General features: G+C 47.0%; 1 protein-coding gene across 2 annotated transcripts in view; it reads left to right on the top strand.

The window, feature by feature from the left end:
- Positions 1-1,618: 1,618 nt before the first annotated feature.
- LNPK (lunapark, ER junction formation factor) overlaps positions 1,619-26,566 on the top strand; it is a 72,613-nt gene continuing 47,665 nt past the window's right edge. For both annotated transcript variants that reach the window (XM_083154729.1, XM_083154730.1), the window contains exon 1: positions 1,619-1,769. The gene's annotated coding sequence lies outside the window, so the exon portion shown is untranslated. The remainder of the gene's footprint in view (positions 1,770-26,566) is intronic.

Genomic DNA, 26,566 nt, shown 5'->3' on the forward strand with positions numbered 1-26,566 from the left:
GTGCAAAATTTCCTGTATTCACAAGCACCCACTACCCCCGCTATCGTTGCTCCATCATTATCGCTTCCGCTAATCCTATCACTGCTACCATTACTATGCCCTAACACAGCTGCTATCACTGCGCCTATCATTACTATTATTGCTGCAACTGCAACTTCATCCGCCCCATTTGTAATTTGGTTCTGAATATTAGTATAATGGACATGTCAATGTTCATCCTCCACTTTCACTCCTTGCTCCCTATATGAGGCCCTATAAGAATTTATATAGGGGGCCTATAAAAATTTTGCTATGAGGCCTACAAAGGTCTAGTTACGCCCTGGCTGATGGTTCCCAACTATGCTTGTGGAGGTCAAAATCTTACCATGCACCTTCAAAACCAATGTCAAAGTGAGGAAATCAGCATACCTCCCAACAATGTAATCTCCCTATTTGGGACTCCATGGTGCCCCACCATGTATGGGCCATGACTTTGCAGGATAGCCGTGACCAATAAGCCACGCCCCCATTTCTGCCACTGTCAGGGCATGGCAGCACTGTATGAGCTGCTGGCCATGCCCCAGCCTTTCTGCCTCCCATGAATAGACACTGTGCACACATAGTGCAGTGTCCACTGCGGGACACTGCCAGTCATGGGCGCTGCCATCCCCCAAAAAAGGGACAGTCCCGCAATGAGCGATCAGGAAACAAAATGGACATTTCACACTGGTAAACAATAGTGGTAATGTATAATTGCCCGAGCCATAAATGGGAGAAAGTCCTGATGCGCCTGAACACTTACCCTCTAGAAATTTGAACTGTACCTCATAAATATATTGATAAATCAAAAACACTCACACTGGGCAGGTAACCCCTTCAAAGCATCCTTGCCTACCTGACCCTCTCCATGAGGGAGAAATGGTCTTTTCCTGGACTTCCCTGGTAATGTAGGATGTGGTGAAACCTTTCTTATCAATTACCTAGCTCCCCACAGGTGATGGCAATCCCATACCTCCCAACTGTCACGATTTCCACGGGAACGTCCCGATATTCGGGGACGTTCCCGCGTCCCGCCCGGGGCCGCCATTGTCCCGCGGTGGGGGGGACAGTTGGGAGCCCCCCCAGCTTGCCGAGAATAGACGCTGTGCGCATGCGCACAGCATCTATTCAGCGCCGACGAGCGGCGAAAACGGGGGCGTGGCCGGAGTGAGACCACGCCCCCTCAAGGCCACGCCCCCTCTAGGGAGCGCGCGCGGCTTCGCCGCGCGAACGTCCCGACCTCCCAACTTCAAAAGTTGGGAGGTATGCAATCCTACATTACCAGGTAAGTCCAGGAACAGAGCATTTTCTCCCTCATGGAGAGGGTCAGGTAGGTAAGCATGCTTCAAAAGCAGGACATAAAGGACGCCTGTGCAATACTAACCACAGCCCAACATCTCCCTGCTGTACCAGCCAGCTAGACACAGTGACACTAACAGCAAAGCAAACCCCAAGCGCCTCTCCATCACGTGACATGCAGCTCTCTGACAGGGGGCTCCCGCCTTTTTGGAAACGGCCACGTCACAGCCACAGGGCAGCCACGTGCCGGGAACGAGCCTCCTCCTCTGATTGGCTGCTGCTGGCGCCGTGCGTGTGACGCCTGCGTTTCACGGGGAGAGGGCGTGGCTACGTGCTAGGTGGTGGACGCAGCAGCAGCAGCAGCAGCAGCAGCAGAGAGCGGGGCTGGAGGAGCTGCTGAGCTGAGGCATCATCATCAGCAGGTGGAGGAGGAGGCAGCGGTGGGTGTGCAGGTAATACCGGGCTCTTACCTGACGGGGGAGGTTATTATGACAGGTGTGGTGGCGCGGGCTGGAATCGCTGTGTGTTGGCAACTTGCTGTCACTGTCTGTCACGACATGGCCCGGTGACAGTTCGGCTGTCTCTGACTGTTCTCTCTGGGGAAGTCTCTGTCACTAGTTTGCTGGCACGAAGTGGCTGCCATATATGTGCTGGTGCCGTGAGTCCTAGCATGCCCTGTTAGGGTGTTTATACTGGGCACGCTGGGACTTGCAGTTTCCCCTAAGAGACTTGGTCCTAAGAGCTGGACAGGTTGCAGTCAGTGCTGGCTGATGGCAGGCCTCAGCATTATCTGACTGGTAGTAATCAGGTTTAGGAAGTGGTGCTCCTGCTAGGGATGGCTGTACCCTACCTGCATCTATGCATCCTTGCGAGCATTTGCTCACTGTTTGGTTTGTGGAGCATTCATGTCAATGGAGTGTGACTTCAGAGTATGCTGAGTATTTGTGCATGTGTAGGGAGTATTGTACTATGACCGGTCATTGACAAAAATAAATATATAAGAAAGAGTTTTCTGTTTCTAAAGCCCCATATCCACTAGACCAGTGGTTCTCAAACTGTGGGTCCTGACCCCAAAGTGGGTTGCGACTATGTTGATCATCAGGCTGATGACTTCTCTAATCTCTCAGCCAGTGATCCAATGAGTTTGAAGAATCAATTGAATTGTCTGTTACTTCAGACTCCTTGCATAATTTTGTGCCTCCACAGTACTGCAATGTATGTGCGGTCTGCTAACCATACATGTGTGACTGTTCTGTGGTAACTTGCTGGGGTTCTGAAATAATTTTTATTGCCTGGCGGGGTCCCAGAGCAAAAGAGTTTGAGAACCGCTGCACCAGACATATATAATATACTTTGAGCGATGTCATTTGAGGATATCCCTTGAAAACCCAGGGGAACTATGTAGTACATACATATCGTCGCCTGCTCCCCCACCTCCCCTGCTGTACATGTAGCATACACTCCAACATCTGAAGGGCAAAAATCAGTACACAACCAGGCATGGGATTGGCCAACATGTAGCTTAGGCATGGCCAAAGCTAAAGTAGGCATGGTCACACCCCCTTTCCACTTTCCGAATGTGGGCTGAGCATGTTTTTTTTTTTTTTTTAAAGGGGCCTGCCCCTACCTGTGTATATACAGATATATATCTATATCAGTAGCTACTTCTGCTTGTAGTACCTGGCTGCTCACACACAGTTATTACTGCACCACCACTGTCCTCCTGCTCACCTTCACTCTCTGGCTGCTGTCTCCATCCAGCAAGGGTGCCGGGCACCCCATGCAGCAGTACTTACAGGGCAGGATCTGGGTGATGCATTGTGCCCTGGACCTGCGCTGCACTTTCTCTGTAATTAGGTGCAGAAGGTTCATGTTGGGGGGAAGGATCTGCCTACAGGGAACTTGTGAAGACCCAATACTAACAGAAAAGGACAAGGAGAGGCTACTGCTCCCCCCATCCTGGAGTGCTGCATTGTGGGACCCCCTGCAGTGATACACATAGATATGCTGCTAGCTGTGTCACTGTGTCTGTGACTACAGGGGACTCTGGAGAGGTGTTCTTCTGCCGCGCCAGGGAGGAATCAATGAGCAGGGGGAGGCGGGCCCATTGACTCCACCCGCAGGGCACTATGGGAGATGTAGTATTGCCAGCCACTTCCCCTCACACTGCTGAAAGAGCAGAGCCAGCGGCCAGCAAGGAAACTACAACTCCCTGAATTGCAGGACTCGGAGCTGCCTCCAAAAACCGGTACAATCGGTACAGTTAGATTTAGCCGGTACAGACCATTTAAAAACGGTACTGTACCGGCTAAATCGGTGCAGTTGGAGGGTATGCATGTAGTCATTGACGATATTGTCTAGATCGAGGTACATGTACAGACAGGAGAAGGGGGTTGGGTACTTATGTATTATCTGGGCTCCCATGTTAAATGCACCCCATTTTTTCATACCCCTACTATCTAACTACTCATGGTGCTGATTTTATATAGTGTGGCGAGCCACCGAGCCCGAAGCGTGGCGAGGGGACGCGGTCTCATAAGAAAAACGGGAGCCCAGATATTACATAAGTACCGGGGGTTGTGTGTGTCGTTAACGACCTGTGGGAGCATGCATCGTTAACAATATTGAGCTTCTACCATAAGCAATATCACAAATAATATCGCTCAGAAGGGGCAATATCGTTCAAAATATCACTTGAGGCCCATACACACTGTGTGACTTTGAGCTGAAACAGCATGTGCATGGACCTTTAGTGTGTATATCCACCCAGTTGCTCATCTGCTGCTAATACCAGCAGATGAGCGGTGGAGCCAGTGATGATGCGGGAACATGCATCAGCGCTCATCGGTGCCTAGTACACACTGGATGGCTTTTGAACTGAAAGCAACTCAAATGGCAAAACTGAGCTGCTTTCTGATCAGTCGCCCTGTGTGTATGGGCCTTTAGATTTGCAATAAAATACAAAAACCATCTGTGTTCTGACCATCAGCATTTTGAGCAATAAAGATTTCTTTATTTAAAGTTGGTAATATTGCTTTCACTTTTGTCACACAGCTTCAATAAGTACATGGTCCCACTTAGTTCAGCTTTGAAAACATAAGTTCTAACCTCAAATATGCATTTGCTGGCCAATGCACGCGTTCATAAACTGGTAAGTTCTGTCTTCGCATGGGCCAGCTCTTATCGGAAGCTCTTGCACAATTAGTCATGCATTAGCCAGTAATGATACGATAAGGGGCAGGCGTTACATGTAACTTCCTGTCCATGATCCTGTATTTTGGGGAAAAACTGCGCAAGCTTGCTGATCAGTGATTTTGATGACCTTTTGCTTTATAAAATCTAGGTGTAATTGTCGGTGACAAAAATAATAAAATAAATTAACCTGCTTTAATATTTTGGCACATATGTAATGGTGCCCACACACGCACCGATCCTGGCGGTGCGATGCTATGCGATGGGGTGCGCGCTCCCGCGGCACCTCATCGCACAGTACAAAAAGTATGTGCTGCACATGCTTTTTATTGCATAGCATCGCATCGCATGCACAAGGCATACAATGCGATGCTATGTGTGCTAGTTAAGCACAGAACGCATGCCGGGATCGATGCATCTGTGGGCACCTTAAGAAGGAACATGCATTTTAATGAAGCATAATTAAGGCAAAAATCTTTTTACAGTATTCTACACTGGCATTATTAGTTCCCTAGTAACACCGTTGAACTTAGCACTATTTATGAATGTCATACTGTACATGTGTATCAGATTTCTGAAAATATAGTCTCGTGGCTAAGAATAGAATTGGAATGCAAAAAATATGGCTTGTCCTCAAATGTAACGAGTAAGCAACTTGGCTACATTATTGAGGATTCAATTGCGACACGTCTCACATGCTGGCTGTCTATACGAATTGGTTTCTGTTGGAGCTATTCAATTTTATTCTTGCCTCCCACTAGCCGGAGCATACATCTTTTTGCAAGAGAAAATGTGTGTAAGTCCATAGTTTGGGCGCCCAAATCAGGACTGTAAGGCTAGTTTCACACACTCCGGTTGTGACCGGAAGGCAAAAAGCCGGACACACTTTGTCCGGCTTTTTGCCTGACAGTTGTCTCTTTCACATGCATCGGCTCCGTGAGCCAGTGCTGTGTAAATTTGAGGGTAGAAACTGAAGTGACGTCAGTTTGGTGGCGGTGGAGAGCTAAAACCGGACACCAAATGACCGGTGTGTGTCTGTGTGTGAAAGGCCCTCAGCACACACTGACCTGTGAGGACGGGACGACCACGGCACGGCAGCCGGACACTGCAGTGGTAAGATCCGGCAGCCATGCCGTGACCGTCCCGTGTGAATGGACACATAGCTGTCCATTACACACTGCAGAGACGGCACAGCTTTTAAGCTGTGCGGGATTTCGCTGTCCGGCAGGAGCCGGAAAGTGTGACATAGCCCTAAATGTTCAATCTTTAGATGAGTTTAGCTACTGTGCGCGGATCTATCCAAAGCTGGTATCTACTTTTAGATATGAAATTAGTTATCTACTAATTGCATGTTTGATCAGAGCAACAATTGAATAGCTCTAATATATGCCCAGTGGGGATGCACGCGAGCCAAAGGATTCAAGTGTTGTATGCTGTAAAACTACCAATGATTCTTGACACGCCACTATCCGTGCATCAACACTTGCACCAGTACTGTGGCAGTTGCTGTTTCTCTTTCTAAACATGGCCCCTGTAAGAGGCTGTACATCTGAGAATAAAGCTGCTCTCGCTGACAACACCTGTTACACACTCAAAACACACAAAACAGACTGCTTTGTGTTTACTTCAACCATGTTTTCATGCTTTCAAACATTAACAGTCCTAAGTTATTAGGCTTCGATTTCAGTGACGCCATTTTTTTTTATATTGATTAATATATATATATATATATATATATATATATATATATATATATATATATATATATATATATATATATATATATATATATATATATATATATATATATATATATATATATATATTTTTTTTTTTTTTTTTTTTTTTTTTAATTAAAACATACAAAGTATACTATGTTTTGCGCCACCAGAAACTCTTGAATAGTACCGATGGGTGTGCATGGGTCCTGAAGACTGCAGGAAATAATTTAATATGAGTATGCTGGTCAGGTTTAGGCACTAGAGTGGGGTGTGGGGGCATATTGCTGCTTGACATAATTTGAACATTCAGGGCACCAACTTTTCTTTTAGAGCAGGGGTGGCCAAACCTGTCCTCAAGATCTACCAACGGTGCATGTTTTCCAGGCCAGACATGTGGATCTATAGTAGGAATGAATGCAGCATGTTTTAAAATGTGACAGTTAGTAATGACTACAGCTGTGCACCAGCTAGGTAACCTGGAAAACGTGGACTGTTGGTAGATCTCGAGGACCGGTTTGGCCACTGTTTTAGAGCCATTTCACAAACTTTTCTGTGTAAATCATCGATTTCTCGAAGTGTTACTGAGATCAGGTGACTGACTAAGAAATGTCATAGCCTTCTGCTTTTTGTTACTTTTCAAATGGTTGAGTGTAAAATACAAGCAACATTGATACACAGTTTAGATGCTTTCTTTGGTTCGTTATCTTGATGCACGTTGAACTCCTTTCCAATATATTGAGTTCTACTTGGCACAGAGTGATGTACTGTTTCTCATCTGTTGTTTTTGTTGTTGTTGTTTGAACTAAATCTACAACCTTCCTTCACCAAAACTATCCCTGAGTCATGACCTGACTACCACCATGTTTAATTGTATGACTTATTGTACAATTCATTAACAAACGTTTATTAATCGTTCTTTGAACATAATGACGTCTTCTGGTTCTGTACATTTCAAATTTGGGCTTGTTGGTCCACAATACTTTTTTCCACTGATTGAGTGTCCAATACCAGTGTTTTTTGGCCCATCAAAGGAGTTTTACTTTATTTACAGATCTTAACAATGGTTTTCTGCAAGCTGTGTGACCATTTAGACCAGGGATTTATTTATTTTTTCTAAAGTAAAAGAAAACGCTGCCGAGGCAGCGTAATGGAGTCCTCCGGGTGCTGCCTACCTGATTTTCATTGGCTGCAGGCAAGGCAGAGGAGGTGGGGCCGGCGAGAGAAGTGTATCCAGCACAGCTGGCGGTAGCAGGGGACCCGGCGAAGCTGCGGGAGGAGGAGGCAAGGCTTGCGGGAGCAGGGGACCCGGCGAAGCTGCGGGAGGAGAACAGTGGTCCAACCTGGATGTGTCCCCCTCCACCTTCTGGTCCTGATGGGTCAAGAGGGTGAGTAGCACAGCATAATATGTACTGAAGGCACAGTGGGGTGGGAGCATAATGTGACACCTTTAAGGCCATTTTTCTCTTTTAAATGGCATTACTGTGGGCATTGTATGAGGGGCACAGCTGGGGCATCATATGTATAAGTAGGAATACTGACGGCATTATGGTTTGTTTAATAGACATTATGGTGTGTGGCATAATGGGCATCAGTGTGGGGCATAATGTACAATGGATATTACGGTGTGTGGCATAATGTCTAATGGACATTACATTGTGTTGCACAATGATACATTACAGATAAACAGTGCATATCGATTTAAGTAGCCTGTCATTGTTTGTTTGGGCTTGATCTGTGAGGCGTACTAGGCACTGTGTGAACCTTCATGTTTATACTGTATGTCACTGTGAAGTCTTGAGCCAAATTAAGTGTGTGAGGACAATAACCAATCCTGAGGTAACCAATGTCTGGTCATGCAGGTTGCAAAAGTGAAGTGTCAGGCAATTGTTCTCCTGCTAGTTCACGCTCCTTATAATTAGACCACGGCCCTTATAATTAGGACACACCACTTTTTGGGAGCGTGTGTGCAAATGATCAAATTATATATGGGGTGGGGGGGTGCATATGTTTGCACAGTAACCCAAATTGGCTAGAAACATCCTTAAAGGTTGGAGACCCCTGAGATATTTAGACCTATGCAGATATTTTTTAACTGGATCAAATGATCCTGGAGTTTGTCTAATTTTGAGATTTTCTTTAGATTGCAGTTGATGGGAGGTTTTCGTTTTGTTTACTCGTTCTAATAATCTCACTTTTTTTTTTTTTTTTTTTAATGTACAACTGGGTTGTCTACTCGCGTTTGTACCTGTTTCTTTGTATGGAACTTATGTAAACTTACATTAAACCATGGATTTTTTTTCTTGCATTTTGCCGATAAGTATAGCCACCTGCAGAAAGTGTTTGAATGTTGCCATGCAGTTCAAGTGAATATTCTCTTCTTTTCTTCATGTTGGAAGATATGGTTAATGTTGGTTTTAACACCCTGATTTAAAAAAAATAAAAATAAGCTACAATATTACATTTTATGTAAAAATATGGTTCTTGTGTATTATAGCGGCGCCCATCACATCGTATACTATAAGGCATACGATGGTATGCGATGTTGTACAATGGCATACAATTTTAAAATTGTATGGCATACAATGCGATGGGATGCGATAAAAAAAATTGTTTAAGCACCCTAATGGGTGCTTACAATGTTAAATGCGCCCTAATGGGTGCTTACAATGTTGAATGCACCCCCCCACTATAAACATGAACCCGAAGCGTGGCGAGCGCAGCGGTACGCGTCCTACGACCTTTTCATACCCCCACTATCCACGTAGGCGTGGAGTTGATCTTATATAGTGTGGCGAGCGCATGCGCATAACTTCACATGTATACACGTCCCCTCACGGGGCTTGGTGGCTCGCTGCGCTCGCCACGCTATATAAAATCAGCTCCACTTCGATGTGGATAGTGGGGGTATGAAAAGGTCGTAGGACACGTACCGCCGCCCCTCGCTGCGCTGTCCACGCTTCGGGTTCACGTTTATAGTAGGGGGTGGCGTGGGGGTGCATTTTACATTGTAAGCACCCATTAGGGTGCTTAAAATCACCCATTAGGGTGCTTGTACAATTTTTAATCGAATAGTGGTGTAAAATCGCGTCGCATCGTATGCCATTGGTTGTATGGCATACGATGCGATAAAAACATTGCATGACCAACATCGGGGGCGCCGCTATAATACACAAGTACCAAAAATATTCTTAAATAGTGTTCATTCTAGCTCCCGCTATCTTTGAAAACCCATGCAGTTCCTCTTCCCTGCCTGGGGTGTCGCTGTCTGCTGCAGTGCTTCTAGCACAGTGTATTCTGTATATCAGCACTGATATGCAAACCAGACCTGTGCTAGAAGCACTACAGCAGACAGCGACACCCCAGGCAGGGAATAGGAACTGCATGGGTTTTCAAAGATAGCGGGTGCTAGAATGAACACTATTAAATCTTGAAGTGGACACTTTAGTGATCACTTGTAAAGCCCACACTAAAAGATATAGGAAGATATCACTCAAAGGGCTTTCTGAATACACTGAATGCCGTCGGCTGAACAATCAGGTCACATTGACTATATAGCAAACGACCTGCTTGTTTAGCGGGTCCCAGATAACGTCACTGAACGGTATCTCTTACTGATGTCATTTAGTGTATGTGGCTGTGGATGATATTATTAATTAGATTGGCATCAGCCAGGGTCACCTAGTGTATGGGGCTTACTGAATGGATGGGCTATTTTTTGGAGCCCCGGCCAATGGTGTTTAAAATGTTTTAGGGGATTAAATTATTGTTACACGAAAAACAAGGATAGTATATTATCGGAGCTGAAAGGATACTAATGCGGTACCTTAGTTCTCCTTAAGAATGGGCCAACAAGCGCTCTGAGCGACAGAATGCTTGACCTCTCTCAGCACACAGCGCTACAGAACGCTGTGTGCTGAGCGAGATGTCCGGGTCAGTGTTCTCTGTTGACAACACTGGCCCTGACCGCTTAATAACCTACGTGCAATTATTAATTGCCGCCGGATTCAGACCGGCGGGGTCGCGCATTTAAATTGCTGTGTGGTCTATACACACAGCGACTTACAGGCATTCACTCAGAAAATGCCTGCATGTCGCCCCATGTGTAGGGCACATTACACTTTACATTACACACACTTCACCCTTGACTCATTTATCTACGATAGCTTACTTTTATCATTCTTGTCATAGAAATTGTCTTAAAGATAAGATAGCTGGTATAAGGTGGAAAGCCATTTATACTTGTATGCTTCAATAACTTCTTTGTATTTAATGTTTATTTATTAACAGTTTCTTATATAGCGCGCACATATTCCGCAGCGCTTTACAGATTTGAACATTCACATCACTCCCTGCCCCAGTGGAGCTTACAATCTATATTCCCTACCACATGTACACTCAGACATTCTATGGTTAATTTTGTTGGGAGCCAATTAACCTACCAGTATATTTTTGGGATTGTGGGAGGAAACCAGAGTACCCGGAGGAAACCCACGCAAGTATGGGGAGAATATACAAACCCCGCACAGTTAGAGCCGTGGTGGGGATTTAACCCATGACCTCAGTGCTGTGAGACAGTAATGCTAACCATTACACCATCCGTGCTGCCCCATACTTGATGGGATTTGGAAAGTAAATTGTGTATGTGTTATCTTAGTAGTTTCAGACTTCATATTGATTGAAGCCTTTCATGATAATCGTTAAATAACAGGTAATTTTTTTTTTTTTTTTTCAGCCTATAAAAAAGTTATTTATATTGAGAAGTGTGAGCATCAAATCTCAATTAAAATATAAGCGGTTATTCACATCTGGGTGGTGGGCAGCTTAACATCAGCATGGTGTTTGGCTGCAAAGGGGTAAAGCTGGTTACACAGTGATTACCGTGGGAGAGTAATATAGTGCATACACACTGAACGATATTAGTAGTATGGTCATGTGATTTCTATATAGGTACTGGTCTAATATTTTCTATAGTTCATCATACAGAATGTTTTTGTCATGGCTTGGCCGTGTGGGTGCATAGGGGGTAATTCACAGATTTTTGACGGCGGCTGTCACTTGCGGGCATCTGATGTAGCAACTAAATTGAGGCTCAGTTCGGGCACTAACAGATGTCTGTGGTGAACAGAAGTGTTTGAAGTGACTGGTTTGTGCTTCCAAATTGCACTTTTTTTGCTTTACGCCAAGAACTTTAGTCTGGTTTAGCCAATTTACACAGCTAAACTCAGCACTGCAGGGCAAAAAGCAATTGAATAGTATCATCCCCAGATCTACAGTCCCTCTACATCTACAGTTTTTTAGACTGAAATATGGGCATAAACAATTAAATTTCCCCCATAGCCTCCAACCAGGGCTATGGGCACAGTTGCAGAGTTCTATGGCAGTTTGGTCTGATATTACCTGGAACAGGGGACCCCACTTTAGTATGGAATGTAGCATGAAAGCAACCACTTTAGTAACATTATCGCCGCACAAATTATACATAGTGAAGCTTGAGCATTTGGAATAGTAAACTGCTTGTTTGAATGTATTAGAAATTTTAGCTTCTGTTGTGGTCACATCTATATTGTATTTCCCGAGTCGGTCAGCTAAAAGGTTCATTTTGCCTGCATACAGCAGCCACATAGAATGTTGTGTGACTAAAATTTTTAGTTTTGCATTTGACAGCTCTGATGCTTCTAGTCCATGTTTTGTCAAGGGCACAGCTGTCTGTGAATCACCGGTCCTGCCGTATGCATTAGTTTGTGGGCGTTCCCTATGCCTTTCGTTACGGAGCTGGGCGCTATGGTTTCTTTAACCACTGTAACCTCCACATTTAATCCGGGCCTAGGACTGGCTATGACCTTCATCGGCTGGGTTAAAAAGTAGATTCCTGAAAAGCAGATCTTGTTCTTATGCAATAATTTTTTGAATTTATTTCAAACGCTGAGCAGCTGGCACTTCCTGACATTTCACTGGATCTATTTTTAAGGCGACTGTTACTATGTTAAGTAACTTCTGGCTCTTCTGTCCTCATTGTACTTGGAGAATTTAACATGTAAATCTCCCTTGTAGATATGTCCTTCAAAACGCATTGAATTTGTTTTTCAGACACTTTTATCGGCAAATTACATTATTATTATCTCCCTCTCCACCCCCCACCCCCCCCCCCCCCCCCCGGAGCAGGTTGGCACTCACTTTTATAGATGCATGTGTAAATGCCTGGGGTAGCCTTCTAATGGTCCCACGTCGGAGCCATACAATACATACAAATAAAGATTGCACTCACCAGGGCTTGATATTCCATAACCAATTTGCTGCTTTAATTCATCAGCAGGGCACACATATTTACATACATGTCATGTCGACGTTTCGGCCACAAAGATGTGGTCATGATTAAGGCCACGTTCTATGGCCGACTATATGTGAAGCAGAGACGGGCGGCACTCAGGTGATGGTGAAAAACTACCGAAGTAGGTTTATTTGTGCATACAGGCAACTCTTCGGGGCGTGGGGGTAAAACATATATTTGGTGTATGTATGTATGTGTGTGTGTGTGTGTGTAGGCGCGGCACTCCAATATCGGCTTCCAAATAGTGAAATAACCCGGTGCCCTCCAGATGACAGACAGCCGAGTTGGACTGCCTGGATACCTGTAATAACAGGGATGCGGCAGCACTCGGAAACAAAACCAACATGAGACCAAGATAGTCACCAACGTGTCTGAGCTATTGCAGCTCTTTTATCAAGGTGCACAAGACTCTTTTATCAAGGCTCAGAAACGTTGGTGACTATCTTGGTCTCATGTTGGTTTTGTTTCCGAGTGCCGCCGCATCCCTGTTAATATATATATTAATAAGCCAACCCACTCGGAACTCTATTTGCTTTACATCAATATATCTTTCTGATCATCTTATTTAGTTGCAGTCTATTTTATATGCTTAAACCAGAATTTATCAGCTGTAATCCTCGTAAGAAATCTTTCATATCCTGTAACTTGCACCCTCCAGGAGGGACGCATGATGATTCATACATGCTGGCTTTCTTTGGGACAGGGAATGCCTGAAGTGCTCTAAGTCTTTGCTTTTAGCATGGAAGTATAGCCGTCTGTCTCATGTAGATTGAGCTGCAGCTATAGAGGATTGTAGACCAGTGCCGCCATCATATTACAGTGGGCTGCATGTTCTACAGTATTTGCATGTCAAAGAAATTCTGCGCTATAATACGTAGGCATATTTATATACTGCACCGTTGGTGTATTTTAGTGTTTCCCTCACTCTGAAACAGCGATACTCGCGGCTAAATGCTGCGAGCTCCCTGCATTAGCCGTGAGACTCGCTGTTTGGGGGAATCCTCGCCGTCATCTAACAGCGAGGATTTACCGGTCATGTTGAATAGGGTGAGGGGCTAAAACAGCGAGAATGGTCTGCTGCGATCCCCGCCATTTAACCCCCTCGCCATCCGCATTGAATACATCCCTCTGTCCTCAATGCACCCTAAGGGGCCTACACGCGTAGAGATTTGCTGAGCGTTCTCAGTGATGCTAGATCACTCAGCAAGACAGTGCTGTGTGCTTAACGATCTGTTTGGGCCAGTGCTCTCTGGTGTGAACCCTGGCCCTGCCCAGTGATATGAGGTTAATGTTGTTTTTGCTTGGGTGGGGTGCGGGGGGATTGTGCAATTGATGCTCTGGGAGACAGGGTGACTTTACTACTTGTAGCCTATGGATATGCAAGAAGAAATTTCTGCATTTTGGACACCCAAATCAGTCTGTTTGGGAGCATCATGTGCAATATGGGTGAATAGTTTTCCAGTGGGCAGTCTATTTAACATCCATCTTGATTATACAGTATGTGACCTTGGGACTACCTGATCGTAGGTCTCGTTATTGAAAGTTCTGACACTTTATCGTAATGCACTACACAACCTTTGGGTGATTGAAGCTGCCCCAAATAACTCCTGGTAAAAATTTAATTTCTCTTACATTCTTATGGGATACAGGGAAGTCGTTCATAACGATGGGGAAAAGAGGGTATCCGTAGGAGACAGGCACTTATAAAACTTTATACAGGGTGTACTGGCTCCTCCCCTCCCTCTAGTCAGTTTAAGAAATGTGCCTCAGGAGAAGCACGCATCAGGAAGAGCTCCAGAGAGTTTTATCTTCTGTTTAATTTCTTTATTATTTTGGGACTGCTGTTTTGGACTCAACAGCAGTCCTGCGTCGTGGGAGACTGGGGGAAGGGTTCAGCTGCAGGCCACTTCATGGTACCGAGCTGTCCCTGCCACAGGACCACTGTCCTGCGTGGGTGATGTTACCGCGCACACCCCTAGCCCAGTCTGAAGACGTCGTGTGGTGAGTACTACCCCGGGGTCCCCCGCCGTGGGGTCCCCGGGTGACTGTGCGGCAAGATGGCGGCGGCGGTATCGGCGGTGCCCTGCACAGGGACCGCGCAACCCCCTGCCTACACTGGGACAGGGTACTGCCTCCTGTACTGTCCAGGGCAGTTTACCACGGGTTGGACATTTTTCAATGTCAGTCTCAGTATAAAAATGCAGGTAAGCTCCGGCGCCATTACGCTGGGCGGAGCTTACCCAGAGTGGGACCATAGCTCTGTGAGGGCGCCAAAACCTGCTTCCTGCTTCTTCCCTGGCTGCTGGAAACGCCATTGTACTGCTCCAGACACTCCTCAGCGGTGTGGAACAGAGGGAATCTGCTTGCAGAGACAGCATCAGGTTTTCAGCGCTTGTACACTTGCCTGCATACACTGTAAAGTACTGTTAGATTACTGTACTGTATACCAGCTCTTAAAATTGGAGAGCCCAGGTTGTTTGGTGTTTTGGTCCCCTCCATTACCCTCTGTACACTACCCCACTAGCTTGTTAAGCTATAGACTACTCAGATAGTACTACACATAGTAATTATCTGTGTCTAAATCACACTGCATATCCACTGTGTTTGCTCTGTGTGTGAGGGGAGATTGTTGGTTTGTCACAATGGTGAGGAAACTTACATGTATGGTGTGCAGTGATAAGTTTGTGCCAGCTTCTTCATCACAAGTTACTTGTGAGCCATGCATGTCCCCCCAAGGTAGTGGGGTTCCCCCACAACTTACTGGACAGCAAAGTAGCACACAGGACAGCTCACAGGAGCCTGCCTGGGCAGCAGGGATGAAATCCATGCTAGAAACTGTAACTACACAGTTAGCTGCTACAGCAGCACAGACCCAGAGAGTGCAGAGGGAGCTTGCAATCATTTCTGCTAGAGTGGATATAATGACTCCTACTCCTGGGGTATCTCGTAAGAGAAGTGCACGCTCTCAAACCCCTGAATCTGGTGCAGAGGACGGGGATGAGGATGATATTGAAGAAGCAGACATGGGGGGTGAGGAGCCTGATGCTTCACAGTCACTGCTCCGGGGCACAGAGCCATTAATTATGGCAATCAGGGAGGTGCTTGACCTTCCCTTAGCTGAGTCCTCTGAACGGGATTCTTTCTCTGCCACTCAGAAAAAACAGCAGGTTGTTTTCCCTGAGCAGACTGACTTGGAGAATACTTTCAAGTCAGCATGGAAAAACCCAGAAATGAGGTTTAAAGTGGCTAAGAAATTTAAAGCCACGTTTTTTTTGATCCTGCGGGACGCAAAGTGTGGGAGGAGCCACCTGAGGTGGATTCCTCTGTGTCTCGTCTAGCAAAAAAGATGGTGCTTCCAGTACCAGGGTCTTCCTCTTTGAAAGACACCACGGACAGAAAGGTTGAAAATACCCTTAAGTCCATTTTTACTGCTAGTGGCGCGTGTTAGCAAGTTGTTATATGGCAAAGTCTATATACACATGGGCCTCCCAGATTCAGGAGGGCCTTCTGGGTGACATGACAGTGGCGCAGGTGTCTGAGAAATTACAACATATTCAGGACACAGCTAAAGTTCTGTGTGAGGCGCAAAAAGAGTTAGGAGCCATTAACGGCCGTAACTCAGCCATGGCGGTATCGGGTCGCAGATCCCTCTGGCTCCGGCAGTGGATGGCTGACGCTGACTCCAAACGGAGTGTAGAAAACCTTCCCTTCACAGGCGAACGGTTGTTTGGCAGCGATTTAGATGAGTTAATCTCTAAAGCCACAGCAGGGAAGTCCACCTTCCTGCCATCGACCCCACAGGCGCCCAAGCGTCCTTTTCCTTCTCACACCCAGCAGTCCTTTCGGACCGGCAAATTCCGCCCAAAAGCCAGGGGTGGTTCAAATGCAGCCAGAGGCTCCCGAGGTAAATTCAGGAAGCCTTCTGCTTCGGCCACCACAGAGCGGCCATCCGGGGCAGCTGCAAGTAAACCCGCAGCATGACGGTGGGGCTCCACACCTATAGCTCCGGTCGAGGTGGGAGCCAGACAGGTGTTCTTCGGCCATGTTTGGGAAGCCTCGTGCCTCAATTCTTGGGTACGTGCTCTTATTTTGCACGGCTACAAGCTGGAGTTTGCAATACAACCACCTCACAGGTTTTTCAAATCAGGCCTTCCAGTGTCCCCAGTGGACCAAATGGTTTTGCAGCACGCAATCCAAAAACGAATACAGGCCAGAGTAATAATCCCGGTCCCTCCCCTGGAAAGGGGGCAGGGTTATTATTCAAATTTATTTGTGGTCCCAAAACCGGACGGGTTGGTTCGACCAATACTAAACCTAAAATCCCTGAACCCATTCTTGTCTGTAACCAAGTTCAAGATGGAGTCCTTGCGGGCCGTGATAGCGGCACTGGAGGAAGGGGAGTTCTTGGCATCTTTGGATGTGAAGGACGCCTACCTTCACATCCCAATTTGGCCACCTCATCAAAAATATCTGAGGTTTGCACTGCTGAACGATCACTATCAGTTCCGCGCACTGTCGTTCGGCCTGTCCTCAGCCCTGCGCATATTCACCAAGGTGATGGCGGAGATGATGGTGGTTCTCAGGAAACAAGGGATCTGTGTCATACCATACTTGGACGACCTGCTTGTAAAGGCGAGGACGTCGGAGGAGCTGCAGGCAGCCTTACAGATTACCATGCAGACCCTGTCGGGTCACGGTTGGCTCCTGAATTTAGCATAGTCCTCTCTGATCCCTTCGCAGAGACTCCAGTTCCTAGGGATGGTGTTGGATACGGCTCTTATGAGAGTGTTCCTGCCACAAGAAAAGATTGTGGCCATTCAAAAGCTGGTCACAGATCTGTTGAAAACACCCCCAGGTGTCAGTGCACCAGTGCATTGTCCTTCTAGGAAAGATGGTGGCCTCCTTCGAGGCCCTCCAATTCGGGAGGTTTCACAGCAGGATTTTCCAGCTCGATCTCCTGAGCAAATGGTCCGGTTCACATCTTCAGATGCATCGGAAGATTGTGTTGTCATCTCGGACGAGACCATCACTCCAGTGGTGGTTCCACACGCCCAACCTGCTGGCAGGGCGAAGGATTGGCATCCAAAATTGGGTCTTAGTCACCACGGATGCGAGCCTCCTGGGATGGGGTGCTGTAACCATGGGTCAGTCCTTTAAGGGCAAATGGACCTACTGGGAAACACGTCTCCATATCAACAACCTGGAGTTACGTGCTGTGTATTATGCAATCCTGGAGGCGGCCCCTCTCCTCAGCGGGCAGGCTGTCCGCATCCAATCAGACAATGCCACTACTGTGGCGTTTCTGAACAGGCAGGGCAGGACCAAAAGCAGGTCCTGCATGCGGGAAGCAACAAAGATCCTGTCCTGGGCAGAGAGTCACTGTCAGGCTCTATCTGCCATATTCATACCCGGGGTGGACAACTGGGAAGCCGACTTCCTCAGTCGCCACGAGCTTCACCCCGGGCAATGGAGTCTACACCACCAGGTGTTCAGTGCTCTGGTGGCTTGGTGGGGGACCCCACTAGTAGACCTGATGGCATCGAGACACAATTGGAAAGTGTCCAGGTACTTCTCCAGGGTGGGAGACCCTCAGGCAGAAGGAGTGGACGGCCTCTCCATACCGTGGGCGTTCCACAGCCTGATTTATGTCTTCCCACCGATTCCCCTAGTGGCTCGGGTGTTAAGGAAGATAAGGAGAGACTGAGCCGAAGTCATTTTAGTGGCTCCGGACTGGCCACGAATGATGTGGTACCCAGATCTTCTAAGTCTTCAAAGGGACTCCTGGGCGCCTACCTCTGCGAAGAGACCTGCTCATGCAGGTCCTTAGAGCAGCTGCGTTTTACGGCCTAGAGGTTGAGCGGCAGATCCTAACAGAGAAAGGATTTCACACATCAGTCATCAAGACCATGATGAGTGCTAGGAAGCCAGTAATGGCTGCACATTACCATCATATCTGGAGGAGATATGTAGGATGGTGTGAACAAGGGAAGTTTGCTCCGGCGGAGTTTAAACTTGAAAGATTCCTTAAATTCCTCCAATCTGGCTTGGATCTGGGCCTACGTTTAGGCTCCTTGAAAGTGCTGGTATCTGCACTGTCTGTCTTTTTCCAAAAGAAGCTGGCTAATATACCTGAAGTACAGACGTTTCTGCAAGGCGTCTTGCATATACAGGCTCCTTTTGTGGCCCCTACTCCACCATGGGACTTGGATGTCGTTCTGACGTTCTTACGATCCTCCTGGTTCGAACCGCTGGAGGAAATAGATTTAAAATATCTTACATGGAAGACGGTGGTCTTATTAGCCTTAGCTTCGGCTAGGAGGGTCTCTGAGCTGGGGGCGTTCACCTGCAAGAGCCCATATTTGATCTTCTATGAAGACAGGGCAGAATTACGCACTAACCCGCGTTTTCTTCCCAAGGTAGTGTCAGCATTCCACGTGAACCAGCCAATTGTGGTTCCTGCTAGTGGCCCTCAGTCTGAGGTGCCGACATCTTTGGATGTGGTAAGGATTCTCCGTGTATACAGGAGAACAGCAAGGATTCAAAAAGACTGATGGACTTTAGGTCCTTTATGATGCCCAAAAGATCGGGTGTCCTGCTTCTAAGCAGTCGATTGCACGCTGGATCTGTGCAACCAATAAACAGGCTTATGTGATGGCAAAGCTTCCTATGCCTGCTGGGGTGAAAGCCCACTCAACTCGTTCAGTGGGGACTTCCTGGGCGGCTGCCCGAGGAGTGTCGGCCTTACAATTGTGTAGAGCCGCTACATGGTCAGACCAACACAATTTTGTTAAGTTTTACAAATTTGATGCTTTGGCCACTGAAGATACTCAGTTTGGGCAAGCGGTGCTGCGGCAATCTCCGCACAATCCCGCCTGTTCTGATGTCTTTGGTATATCCCCATCGTTATGAACGACTTCCCTGTATCCCATAAGAATGTAAGAAAAAATAGGATTTTAATACCTACCGGTAAACCCTTTTCTCTGAGTATTATGGGATACAGCGCGCCCGCCTCTGTGCGGAGTTCTGCCTTACTCACTCTGGTGAGACGTGGACCAATACTGGGTCCTCCTGTTACCCTGTGTCCTTGCGGTCATAAGGGTGGCGGTTGCCAAGGTAACCTTTATTGTTTACATCGTGTACCTCAGCTGTTCACGAGTGTATGTTGTCACTTAGGTGATATTTCTTATCAAGTTGTTCCAGTTGGAACACATAGGGGCAGATTTATTAAGCTTGGAGAAGAGATAAACTGGAGATAAAGCGGAGAAAAGGTAAAAGGAGATAAAGCACCAGCCAATCAACTCCCAACTGTCTTTTTCAAACACAGCTGATTGGCTGTGCTTTATCTCCTTTTACCTTTTCTCCAGTTTATCTCTTCTCCAAGCTTAATAAATCTGCCCCATAGTGTTTTACAAATTGTCAATAGTTGACCTATTATTAAGGCCCTGAGATTTCCACATGTTCTGTGGTCGCTACAGTGGTCTCTGTATGTTGAAAAGTTATGTATGGGTGTGCTGGATGAATCTCACCACATTGAATATTACACATATTCCTCTCATATTGTTCTTCTCCTTCGGCACAGTTTCTATTAACTGGCTAGAGGGAGGGGAGGAGCCAGTACACCCTGTACAAGTGCCTGTCTCCTACGGAAACCCTCTTTTCCCCATCGTTATGAACGACTTCCCTGTATCCCATAAGAACTCAAGAGAAAAGGATTTACCGGTAGGTATTAAAATCCTATTTATTTGTGTTGTGTTTTTCTTTACACTTATCTGTACTTTGTTTAGGATTTGTGTTGAATGATTTTAGAGCATACTGCTACTAATAGCAAAACAGCCTTTAAACATGATCACTTTAATTCTCGTTATACTGCGGTATTTCTTCTGGCTTTTCTTGCACGAAATCTCAACTTCATTCCTAATAAACTCTTTGGTGCACCGTCCATGCTGTAGTTCATGTGGTTGTATTCCAGTCAAGCAAAGTATTGGCAGATGAATACAATATGCATTGTGCTGTAGGTGCATACACACTGTGCGATTTTGGTTATGGATGATTTTGACTATGATTTCCCTTGAACTCTCTGGAGCCCAGAACCACTGAATATTTTTTTTTTTAAATTTTTTTTTTTTTTTTTTATCGCTATATTTCTGAAATTTTTAATAATTCTGAGAGATTTTGACTAGGCAAAAATTCGAATTGTATACAATATAGTAAAAATTGACCTGCAAACTCTATTTTTACTTGTGATACCGACCTCATGGGGCCACACATCGGCATCGCAAGCTGTATTGATACTATGCGATATGTACTAAATTGAAGGCACATATTGCAACAAGTGTATGCACCTGAAGAACGTGAAGGGAACAGTTCTCATTATTAACCCCTTGAGCGGTGGGTTTTGCTGGGGCAGGACAAACCTACCAGGGCAGGTAGGTTTGTCCTGCCCCAGCCTCCTGTCAGTCATCACACAGGTGGCAGGCTCTGGGATGTTTTGCGGCGGCTCCGGAGGATTCTGGCGCCTGACTGCTCCAGAGTCGTCCCCCCCGAGCCTGCCGCCTACGTCTTTGCTGCAAAATGAATGGTGGCGGGCGGCTAGAGGAGCGGCAGGGCTTAGAAGAGCTCTGGCGTATGATCGCTGGAGCACAGGTGATTGGGGGGGCTGGGGGATGTAAAGAGGAGCTCTAAAGGTGGTGCACACCTGGACACCACTGGCGCACACCTATTTCATATTTTGTGTTATGGAAATTTTCCGGAACAGCCAGCTGCGGCAGTGCAGCTGAGCCCGGAAAATTTCTGGGCATACCACGCAAGGGGTTAATATCATTGGACCATTTTTCAACGATAAAATGATTTACCTTCCCCTGTAGTTAAGCTCAAACCTTTTGAGGGGTGGGTTTCAATACAGCGCACTGTGAATAGAACAGCAGAGGAGGTCTCATAGCTATTCAATTCAGCATACTACTATGCTTGACAGGATTTCTTCTCGTACTCCTGGGGTGCTAGCATAAATCTGATTGAACTACTGCAATGCTGGTTTTTGGCCCCTAGCGTGGCACAAATGACATACTGTATAATGCCTGTTTTAGCAACTAACACCCTTGCGTGCACCAGCATTCTCCAGTTTAACAATGCGCTGAATTGCATAGCTGCGGGTTCTCCTTACCAGCGCAATGTGCTGCAGGCCGAATTTAATCCACCACCTTAATTGTGTCTTACAAGAGGTGTTTTGTAATATGTACACTATTGGGTAGAATCTTTCAGTAAGTGCTGTACCTCCACATGAGTTAATTCCTTCCACCTATAATGCTATGTTAAAGTTAATTGAATAGTTATGGATTAATTGAGTCTTGCATGTTAAGCCTCCAACATGTCTTTATATTTATAGAGTTGTACAGTATTGGTGTGTACACACGGTAGGATATGCCGTGCTATGTGAGTCCCGATGCGGGACTCTCACCGCATGGCATGCATGTAATGGCACAATTTTGACTATATAGTGCAGATCTGCACTATATAGCCAAGGCAGCTAAGACTATCTGCCTTGCGATACGTAAACGCGCATCGGGATCGCAAGGGTTAAAACCCTTGCGATCTGCATGCGATGCCAACACGATGTTGACTATATCGTCAACATCGGGAGGCATTTTGTACCGTGTGCACACACTATGTGTGTGTAAAGCACAATCCCAGACCTTTTTGTTTTAGTCTCCTTTGGTAGGTTGTAAGTTAATAATAGTCTAGGTTTGTAATTTTGTTGTTTTTTTGCCTGCATCACCTCTGCAGCTTGTAAATATTTTTGTTTTCTGGACTTTGTTCTACATGCACTCATTAAGCTCATGGCACAACGTGGTGATGGTTTTGTGTGTTTTATGTTGATCTCCCAATAGGAAGCACAGCCATCTTATTTAGTAAATGGGGTAGTTGGGCTTAACAAGAGAACATGGATAACCTCTTTTAGAACTAGGCCTTTTGTCTATTTGTCTCAGTTACTGTGGCTAGGACAGTGTTACTAGGTGCAGACTTAACAATCATTTCCATAGAATGTTCATAGCATAAACAAGTTCAACTTGTTATATCTGAAACCAGCCTTGACCATATGAATTTAATGGCATTGGAGTGCACGTTTTGTCCCCACTTGTCTTTAACTCTTAGGGCCGTAATCAATGCGGCCAGCGAGGGGGTTAAATGGATGGGATTGCCGAAAACAAGCGATCCTCGCCGTTTAACCCCCACGCCGGCCACTCGCGCTATTCTACGTTCTGGGGGAATCCTCGCTGTCACAGGATGGGGAGGATAACTCCAAACAGCGAGGCTCACGGCTAATGCAGGGAGCCCGCTGCATTTAGCCGCGAGCCTTGCTATATTAGCGGCAGCACATGCCGTTTCCCCCTCGCTACAAAAACCCAGCGAGGGGGGGAAACTGCGTGTGCAGGGGATCAGCAAAAATAATTGAATACGCCCTTTTGAGTGCCAAGTGAATTATGCAAAATAGGTGTGAAAATTGCCACGCAGACCTTTTTATACATCATAATGACCTGTAATGTTTACCTTTTTATATAGGGAGTATAATGTTTTTTTTTTTTTCTCCTACCGCAGCAGGGGACACTGCAGTACTGACGTATGAGATAGAGTGGGTGCATAGGAGGAGTCGGCACTTAAGTGAAAATTTCGTCTGTGGCTGGCTCCTCCCCCCTCTATCTCCCTCCAGACACCAGTCTTAAAAAAGTGCCGGAGGAGTCGGTATCCTCGGCAAGGTCTCCTCAGGAGACTAGGTTTTTATTTGTGTTTTTTTATTTTGTGATCGGTTTTTAGTGACACAGGCATCCCTGAACAGGGTGCCTGCTTCGTGGGAGGCTCTGGAGGGTCTGGTCGGTACTGCGTGCAGCTACCTTCCAGTACCCAGCCACCGGAGCATCGGCTCCGGGGACCCGCCGCAGCTGCTTGCGGCTAGCGTTACGGGTCCACGGCGGTTTCCCCCTCATCCAGAGCGAGGTGCGTTGCACCATACAGGGGGCGGCCAGAGAGAGCGCGCTGGCCGGGCAGCATCGTCGCGACGTCAGCGCGACGATGACGTCATCAGTCTCCGGCGGGCGCGGGAAGAGGTGGCTTGTGGGAGGTACTTCGTCCGCGCGGATGCCATTGGGAGAGGTGACTGCTGCTATTGAGAGGTTCTGCAGGCTGGTTTACTTTCCGGCAGTCTTCATTTCAGTGCTGTCCTCCGTTTTCTACAGGGGTACTGTAAGTAGCGGAGGTGCTTTACACACACACGCATTGGGAGGGTTTGTGGCTCCTCTCTCCCTGTTTGACACCCAGACTCTAGGCTTTCTCTTTTGGGAGATTGGTCTCTAAGGGGTGTTTTTTGTGTGTGTGTGTGTGTCTGTGGGTGAGCCTGTGTGTCTATATATATATATATATATATATATATATACTGGGTCACCTGTACAGTTATGGCTGGAAAGGGTACTTCTTCCAAGGCAGCTGTTAAGCTGTATGCTTGTAAGAGCTGCAAGGGGCAATATACTCAGCACATGAAGGGTGTTTCACTCGGTGCTCCCTGCTATGATTTATCAAAGGCTTCTGCAGCTGTCCCTCAGACTCCTCAGTCTGCTGTGGATCCTATTCACAGTGTGTTAGCTAATCTTACTGCTGAATTAGTGGCCTCTAGGAAGGACAGGGAGCTGATGCAGTCTCAGCTTTCTAGCATGGCTGCAGCAGAGCCTGTTTGGGCCAGGACACTTATTTCTTCTGTGGACTCTCTTTCTCAGTCGCTGGCTGGCACTTCACAGAGGATGCCTACTTCACAGGTAGCTGCCAAGAGGAAGGCAGGGGTGTCCTTGGCTATCCCTCAGCATTCAGATGATGATGATGGGCTAGAGGATTTAGAGGATGGTGAGTATGTAACGCCACAGGTTCAGGAATCTCCTCAGGAGTTTTTGGATGAAGAGGACGCTCAGGGAGTGGACGGCCTTATCAGGGCCGTTAGGTCTACTTTAAATCTAGAAGAGACACGGGCTCCGCCTCAGATTTCTATTTTTGGTCGGGTACAGAAGACGCCAGTGTATTTTCCAGACTCGGCTGAGCTGGATAACCCGCTGTTAGATATATGGAAAGTTCCGGATAAGAAATTTCAAATTTCTTCTCGCATTAAATCTCTCTATCCCTTCTCCCCTGAATCCAGGGAAAAATGGGAGGCTCCGCCTTCACCAGATGTGTCTCTTTCTAGGCTTTCAAAGAAGTCGACTCTTCCAGTGCCGGGGGCGGTCGGCTTGAAGGAGGCGCCAGATCGGCGATTAGATACTACCTTAAAAACTATTTTCTCCACAGCGGGGGTTTTGTTGAGACCAGCGCTGGCCTCTGCCTGGGTGGCCCGGGCCATGGAGGTATGGGCTTCTCAGCTGGTGTCTGGTTTGGAGCAGGACAGTCCTAAGGAGGATTTATTGTCCTTGGCTGAGTTTATCAGGGATGCTTCCACTTATATAGGGGAAGCGTCTGCAGACGTAGCGTCTCTTGGAGCTAAGGTTTCGGCTTCAGCGGTTGGCCAGGAGGGCCGTTTGGTTGCGGCCGTGGCAGGCTGAGGCTGAAATTAAAAAGGCGGTCGAGGCTCTGCCTTTTTCAGGTGATGTGGTGTTTGGTGCGGAACTGGACAAACTTATCGCCCAGGCTACGGGGGGTAAGTCTGCATTTTTACCTTCCGCAGCTCCGCCTCCTAAGCGCCAGTTTGTGGCGCCTTCCTTTCGGGCCTTTCGTGGTCCATCAGGTTTCAGAGGTAAGACAAGAGGGGGCTTCTCTTCTTTCAGAGGCCGTAGAGGAAGAGGTGCCAGAGTGGCCTCTGCGGCACCCGCCACTGCCCGCAGGCCAGATCCCAAGGCCACTGACAAACCAGTGGCATGACGGTCTCGCAGCCCACGTGGGGGATTCCATTGTGGGCGCGCGTCTGTTGCAGTTTGCAGAAATCTGGAGGTCCCACTGCAGGGATGCATGGGTTCTGGACAGCATTTCCCAGGGATACAAACTGCAATTCACGTCGACCCCCCCCCCCCTCAAGATTTTTTCGGATAGGTTTGCCAAGGAAAGAGGAGGAAAGTCAGGCTCTGCGTGGATCCATCCAGGGTCTTTTAGACGCAAGAGTAGTGGTTTTAGTCCCGCCCTCACAGCAGGGCAGAGGTTTCTATTCCAGCGTCTTTGTGGTGCCCAAGCCGGACGGCTCGGTGCGGCCTATCCTGAATTTAAAGGATTTAAACCTCCATGTCTGTTATCAGCGGTTCAAGATGGAGTCTATTCGGTCCGTGGTGGCGTCCCTAGAAAAGGGAGAATTCTTGATGTCGTTAGACATCAAGGATGCTTACCTGCACGTGCCAATTTGGGAACCCCATCAGTGTTTTCTGAGGTTTGCAATAGACGATTGCCATTACCAGTTTCAGGCTCTTCCTTTTGGCCTGTCTTCGGCTCCCAGAGTCTTTACAAAGATCATGGCGTGTATGATTGCAGCTCTCAGGCTCCAAGGAATAACAGTTATTCCGTATTTGGACGATTTGCTAATCAAAGCGCCAAGTCGGGAGAAGCTGGTAGAGCACGCCAGGGTAGTTTGCAAATTCTTGATAGACCATGGTTGGATTCTAAATCTCAAAAAGTCTCATCTAACACCGTCAAGGAAATTAAAGTTCCTGGGACTCATTTTGGATACAGAAAACGAGACTGTCTCGCTTCCTTTGGACAAGGTGCGAGCAATTCAAAAGATGGTGAGACTCGTTTTGTCTTTACGAAGGGTGTCAGCGCACACTTGCACGCGTTTACTGGGAATGATGGTAGCCTCTTTCGAGGCTCTACCATATGGTCGTTTTCACACAAGGACCTTTCAAGAAAATCTTCTGTCCCAGTGGTCGGGATCCCACTTGGAGATCCACAAAAGAATCCTTCTTTCAAGGGAAGCGCGTCTGTCTCTGAACTGGTGGCTGTCAACTTCTCATCTTTTGAAGGGCCGAAGTTTCAGACCATGCATTTGGGCTATTCT

The sequence above is a fragment of the Crinia signifera genome, chromosome 7 (genome assembly GCF_055691185.1).
Source record: "Crinia signifera chromosome 7, ASM5569118v1, whole genome shotgun sequence".
In the NCBI taxonomy this organism is placed as follows: Eukaryota; Metazoa; Chordata; class Amphibia; order Anura; family Myobatrachidae; genus Crinia; species Crinia signifera.